Source organism: Idiotropiscis lumnitzeri, chromosome 5 (genome assembly GCF_059441095.1).
Source record: "Idiotropiscis lumnitzeri isolate Australia: NSW breed Sydney's pygmy pipehorse chromosome 5, RoL_Ilum_1.0, whole genome shotgun sequence".
Classification (NCBI taxonomy): Eukaryota; Metazoa; Chordata; class Actinopteri; order Syngnathiformes; family Syngnathidae; genus Idiotropiscis; species Idiotropiscis lumnitzeri.
Genome location: NC_142395.1, coordinates 21507693 through 21514543, shown reverse-complemented (window position 1 = coordinate 21514543; position 6851 = coordinate 21507693).

Below are 6851 nucleotides of genomic sequence, written 5' to 3'. Positions count from 1 at the left end.
TTATTGTTGTTGCTGTTTTGAAATGCTGCTAATTGCAGCAGTTGGAAAGCACGCATGTGGCCAAGAAGTAGAACAAAAGTAGGAAAAAGCGCAGAAGATGAAGAAAAGTTGTCCCGTTGAAGCTTCTAACACGCTTCTGTCAGCTCCTTCGCCGCCACAGCCAGGTCAAACGGCAACTCGACACCAAACCGCCTCGCCACATTTCAAACGTTTTGCTTCAAATCACCTTCTAATCATCATTTGCCGCTCCTGCTGACAATCACAAGGCCCTTTCGAAATAAAAGCCGAAGCAGGAAAACATCGATGCGCGCTTCTCAACTTCCTTTTCAAAGCTTTGAAAAGTCCACGCGGGCTCGCTCATTAGGAAGCACGCGCAGACCACATAAAGAAGAAGAAGGTTCCAGAAAGACGCCATCCATTGTTGCACCTCGCCGCCATGCATATTTCACATCAGAAATGTGCCGGAATTATTAATCTGTGCTTCTCATATGTGTGTGTGTGCGCGTCCTCTTTAAGCATTCATGCTAACAAAGGGCAGCCCAGTCACACACACACGAACACACACGCGCACACAAACACGTGTTTGACCTTCCGAGTCGACTCTCTAATGGGCCGCTCGTCAAACACCTGACGAAGATGATTGACGCACGGCTCGATGCGTGGCGGCGCGTCGTTAGCGCCAACCAAGAAGAAGAAGAAGACCTATCGGAAGAAGACGCGCTAGACATTTTAACTGGTGTCAGCAGACAACCTTTCAGTTCAACGTTTCTACGCCGGATGAGTGGGAAGAAGCTGCATCAGACAGGAAATTAGTCACGGGGGAGAAAAATAAACGAAGATGGTGGAACAGTGATTGTTTTACAAACCCAAAAAAGAAAATCTGTATTTAAAGGGCTCAAAAAAAGATTGAAGGAAAAAATACAATAATAATAATAATAATAATAATAATAATAATATTCCCTTTATTAGTCCCACAATGGGGAAATTCGAGATTCGAACCCAGGCCTCCTGGGGAGACTGGGTCCTGAACGCGGCGCCTTAGACCACTCGGCCATAAAAAATGTAGTTTTATGTAAAAAATTGTCACAGTCCAAAGATTTTTTTTTGTTTTTAAAGTAGTTATTAATTAATTTATATAAAAGGGAACGGTCAAAGAAGCTCCATATTCTTACTCGAGGGAAACTGACTGTTCCCGTCTGGACAGCGCCTTCGGTGGAGGAAGCTGGCATTACAGCGATGGCTGCAATGACAGACGGACACAAATTGGAGTTGATGATATGAGGGAGGACGGAGGAGGTGTTCGAAGGAGACGAGGAGGACGGAAAAAGGAGGATGAATGAGGGTGAAGGTGAAAAGTGACAAATGAGGAGGAGGATGCCGAAGCCACGAGGCGGAGGACAACACGGAAAGGGGGAGACGGAATCTCTTCATCCGTCAACAGCTCCCCCTCTCTGGACACTTCATTAGGTATGACTACAGTAGTTACATAATGGAGGCGATCGAGTAACTACTGTAAAGGTGTCGCTATATCTAAACGTGTCCGATCAAAGTTAACATTTTAAAAAAAAGCAACGATCAACAACGACTGTTTACCCTCCCTTAGCGATAAGTTAAGTCATTTGAGTGACTTGCTCATGGATCTTTTCCCTACGATATCGAAATATGAATTGACCTATTGCATCGCATCTTGATGACATCCCAAAAGGGAAGAAAAGACAAGAGCGCCCCCTTCAGATGGTGAAAGGCGCCGGCCTTAAAGCCCCCTCCGCCGCGCCAACCCTCGGGGTCGGTGCCAAGCGGCACAGATGCAAACTCCCGCCTGACCGCAGCATTGCCAAGGAGGCGCTTGCGAAGCCTCCGCACCAGCTGGAGACGCAAACACCAGGCCAACGCCTCCATTTCCCTGGTAACCACGCACACACACGCACACACACTCACACACTCCTGGCTGCCAGCTCCGTTATCACACAGCATTGACACCCGTTCACCATATGCCCTTTAGGGCCCGCGTTAGCCCGATTAGCACTAGCGACAACATGTCACCTATAGCGGCTGCGTCTACATTTACGAGAAATTTTAGTTGAAATTTTGGTGTCACATGGTGAGATTCTTAACTGAGCCACTGAGAACTAGACTCAGCTCACTACATTTTGTATTTTAAAAAAATCTAAGCGCGCTTAAAGAATGTGGTGGGGGGAGTAAAACAGTTAAAAAAAATTGGGGGGGGGAATGCATCCCATCACATTAAACAGGGGCTCACTACATAATTTCCATTCATTGCAATCCTGCTCTGTGCTCCAATTTATTAAGTACACGTGAAAACACACATTGTTCTTGTAAAGTCACACAACAAAGAAGCTTTGAGGGAGTAAAGAGGATAGCGAGGGAACCATACGGAAGCAGGAATGTTCTTCTGGAAGGTGATCAGTGGCTGAGTTTTCACTTCGGGCACTTTAGTCCCCCTTTGTGGAGCAGAAAAAAACCCGGGGGGCCAAAGTGTGCGTTTTTTTAGTGTGCGTGTGACTGTGTGTGTACGGGGGGATGTGTCAAACCAAACCCCGCCGTCATCCTGCATGGAAGGTGCGACCCTGTTGGTGTTGACGAGGCTTTGATGTGCGAGGCCCGAGGACCTTTTGGACCATCAACATAAGTGTGTGTGCGTGTGTGTGTTTGAGTGTGCAGGCAGCCAATCAGAGATGGCTGCCGAAAAAAAGGAAGGAATTCCTGACATGGTCCGAATGGGCGGGGCTATCAAGATGGTCTATGGAAAAAAAAAAACCTTCATACATTAATAATTGATTTTTTCATAACATTTTATTCTCTAAACAATTGCAGCCTTTTATCTCAAAAATATATTTTTTTATAATATTATGACCCTACTGTTGGTAAAACTGCCTTTTCCTTTGAAACTCTTTAATGCAAAAAGAATAAACAGAAAAAACTAATTTGATGACAATACAATGACGTGGGAAAACTCAAAAGTTTATGAGTTAAGTTAGTAGTACACGGAGGGGAGTGTGGCGTGTAATAAAGTAATTTCTCAAGAATTTTATATATATAAATATATATATATATATTATTTTTTTATTATTATTTTCCCAAATGACATTAAAAAGTGTAATTTTGCAATTAAATATTATAAGGAATGAAAAATTTTATTTCAGAGGACTCATATTTGTAATTATATTTTTATATAATTTTTTAAATTTTTATAATTATATTATATAATATTCATAATTGTACACGAAAAAAAAAGTCTTGACTGAAGTAGTCCTATTTTGTGTGTGTTTTTGTGGTGAACGTGAGCAGAGTGGCAAGTTTTGCACGAGGGTAATGTGATCGCTTTCCCAGAAACAACGTTAATGTGCACAAATCATATTTTCACACACTCAAAGCCTCTTTTCCACTCCCCACAGCTAAAAGCATTTTTTTCCGTCACCATTTCAACTCAAATGACCACAGTGATGTGATGATGTCATTTCCTCATCAGTGGTTGGAGGGGTGCGGCATGATTAACAGCTGACACCAACACGGTAGCTCGAAATAACTACAACTATATTAAAAAAAAACATTTTATTATTTTTTTATTATATAACGAAAACATTTAAAATAACTGCAACTATATCTTGCATTTATAAATCTAACGAAAACAAATCAGAATTCTAATGAAAATATCATTTGTTTTCAATGTTGTCTTTTAATTTCATAGAATAATTTTAGGGATTTATTTTAAATGTATTCATTTAGATATTCCTTTACGGTCGGTAAATAAAACGGAAGGGCAAACCATCATTTGAGAATTGTTGCTTACTTGAATTTATTTCTCAAGTGGACTTTCTTTTTTATTGGTTGCAACAAATACTCCAAATATTTTAAAAAATTAAAACTAACACTAAAACCCATGAAAACTTGAAGGAAGTAAGAAAGAAGAAGTATGTAATTTTGTCTTGAAAAAAATACAAATTTAGTCATTCAAATATTTAACAGCAGCAGTCAATTTTTAGATTGGCTCACACGTGATATTTGTTTAATTAATTCCACGGTAAAATTACAACTTTATTTTGGTACTATTAATACTTTTCGGTAATGGTGTAATTTTTACCTTTCCAACAATGTGGATCTTTTTATAATACATAAATTTCTTTTCATGATATGATGGCATTATTTAGATACAATTATCATTTACGAAAAAAAGTTATTGCCACTTTTAATCCAGCGCGCTTTCCAGCCTGCAGCTGTCACAGAATACAAACGGAACATTGGATAAGTTATGCATAGGCAACAGTTTCAGTTGGTTTTGTATTCTATTTATTTATATATTTGTATTTAATGTTCTTCTTGTACGAATGTCTCCTCCTGAATGCTATTTTTTCATTTCCTGTCTGCACTGTTGCTGCTGAAACAAAGCAAAGTTCTCCATTGTGGGGCTAATAAAGGTTATCTTTGTTTTGTTTAGTTTTTTTCTGGTGTGAAATCTAATATCACAACTTCCCTCCTCCCCACACTCTTTTACCCGAAAGAGTCATAATTTCACAAGGGAAAGAAACTTAATTCCACGAGAATAAAATTGGAATATTACGACAAGTCACAAGTTCTACTATTCTAAAATTATTTTTGAAAGTGTTTTTTTTTTTTTTTTTACTACAACATTGCTATTGCTGTTATGTGTTTGCACAAAAAAAAGATAAAGTTGACTTACTTTGTCAAAAATAAATAAAGAAAACTTTGTGCTTTCATAGCACAAGAAAACCACCAAAGTGATGACAAAGCGATTGAGAAAGTTCAGATGTGGAATACAAACACTTTTGGATCCGTCTAATTCCTGCAATCGGGCAGTCTGTGAAGTGTCTTCACATGCAGATGTGTCTGTGTGGGGGTGTGTGCGTGTGTGTGTGTGTGTGAGTGTTTTCACTCAAGCACTTTAGCCAGCACCTCTGCACACGTGCCAGATCATTAGGCACCCGCTTGAAAGTGGCCGGCAGCAGCTGAGCCGGTGACTGAACCTCAGCCCGACCACAACAGCAGAACGCACACCACTGCCCATTGAGGCCATACACACGCGCGCAAACGGCGTGCAAATTAGATGACCCCGCCCATCGTCGTGATGATGTGACAACAGCTGACACATCAACAACATGAAGGCACAAACACTTTCATCACGTTTCATAAGGAACAAGACAAAAAGCAAGCGCGGATGGACCAGTCTGGTTCACCACACACACCCCCCCCCACACACACACACACACACACGATGATGAACAACCAAGATCACTCCTCATCTTCTCTGTTCTCATCTTCCGCCTTCTCCTTTCTTCTTCATCACATCATCTTTGTCACATCTTCATTTTCATTATCATCAACTTCTTCCATCATCATCATCATCATCGCAATCTATATCATGAACTTTATTTTCATTGCCGTTATCGTCGTCACCACTATCTTCATCATGTTATTTTCTGCCATCGTCAACACACTCATCGCATCCTCGACCATCACTAACATTTTCCTCCATGATCCACATCACGTCATTGTCATCACTGTCACCTTCATCATCAGCAACCTCTTCATCACCATCATAATCCTCCAACATCATGGTTCACACCTTCAACATCATCTTCATCACGACAATCGTGATCATCATCATCTTTATCAGCAGTTTCATCGCCATCATCTTCATCACCGTCGATTCGCTCCATCATTTTCACCGCCAACGTCAACACCATCTTTATCACTTCAATCGTTACCATCATCTTCATCACGTCATTGTCATTGCTGTCATCTTCATCGCCATGTTCAATACCGTCATCTTCATCAAGAGAGTTATCACATTATCTACATCACCATCATCGTCATGAATATGATGGAGGATTCATATTCATCACCTTCAACACCATCTTCATCACGTCATCGTCATCATGGTCATCTTCATCACCTTGTTCATTATCGTTATCTTCATCAACACGGTGTCACATTATCCTCATCACCATCCGAATCCTGCATCATCTTCATCGCCACAATCTTTATCACCATCATCAGCAGTTTAATCACCATCATCTTCATCAAAATCAACGGCATTGTCATCATCACCATCATCGGCAGAATTTTCATCAAAATCAACGGCATTTCCATTATTGCCACCATCTTCAGGAGCATTTTCAAAATCATCATCACATCATCTTCATCACCAATCATTATATTCATCATTCACTGTTGTCTCCGCCCATATCAATGAACTATCATCATCATCATCATCACCTCTATCGCATAATCTTCATCATCATTCTACATCACTGGTGAATTGATTTGTATTTTTAATGATTCGCTTATGTTGTTGGCAACAAATGACGTGTCAATAAAGTTTCCCGGCTGGAACATTTTCATTCATCGTCACGTGTCGCTTTCACGCCTAAAACCAAAAGTGTTTGTATATGTGTGTGTTGAAAAGTCTTTATTTACGCAGGATAATCCCCTTGAGATGCAACATCTCATTTGTGAGGGGGGGCGTCCCCGACAGTGTGTGTGAGTGGGTGTGCATGCGTGTGGAGGAAGAGGATGTTTGGTCTGCGCTGCTGGCGTCTAAAAATAAAATGCAAGTGTACACTTCCATGAGGTGAAAGGACGGCCGCGTGCAAACACTGGCAGACGGGGTCTGGGGGGGGGGGGAGTCCGGTGGAGATCCGGTGGGTTAAAGCGTCCAAATAAAAATCTATTGAGCATAACAATGGTGTTATAAAAACTTACAGAGGTCGTTGAACAATATGCGAGGAAGAGACGGCGTAAATACATCTGGGAACGATGGGTTTGGCTCACCATCAAAGTGCTGGCCGGCTCTCAGCATTGTCTTTATGTTC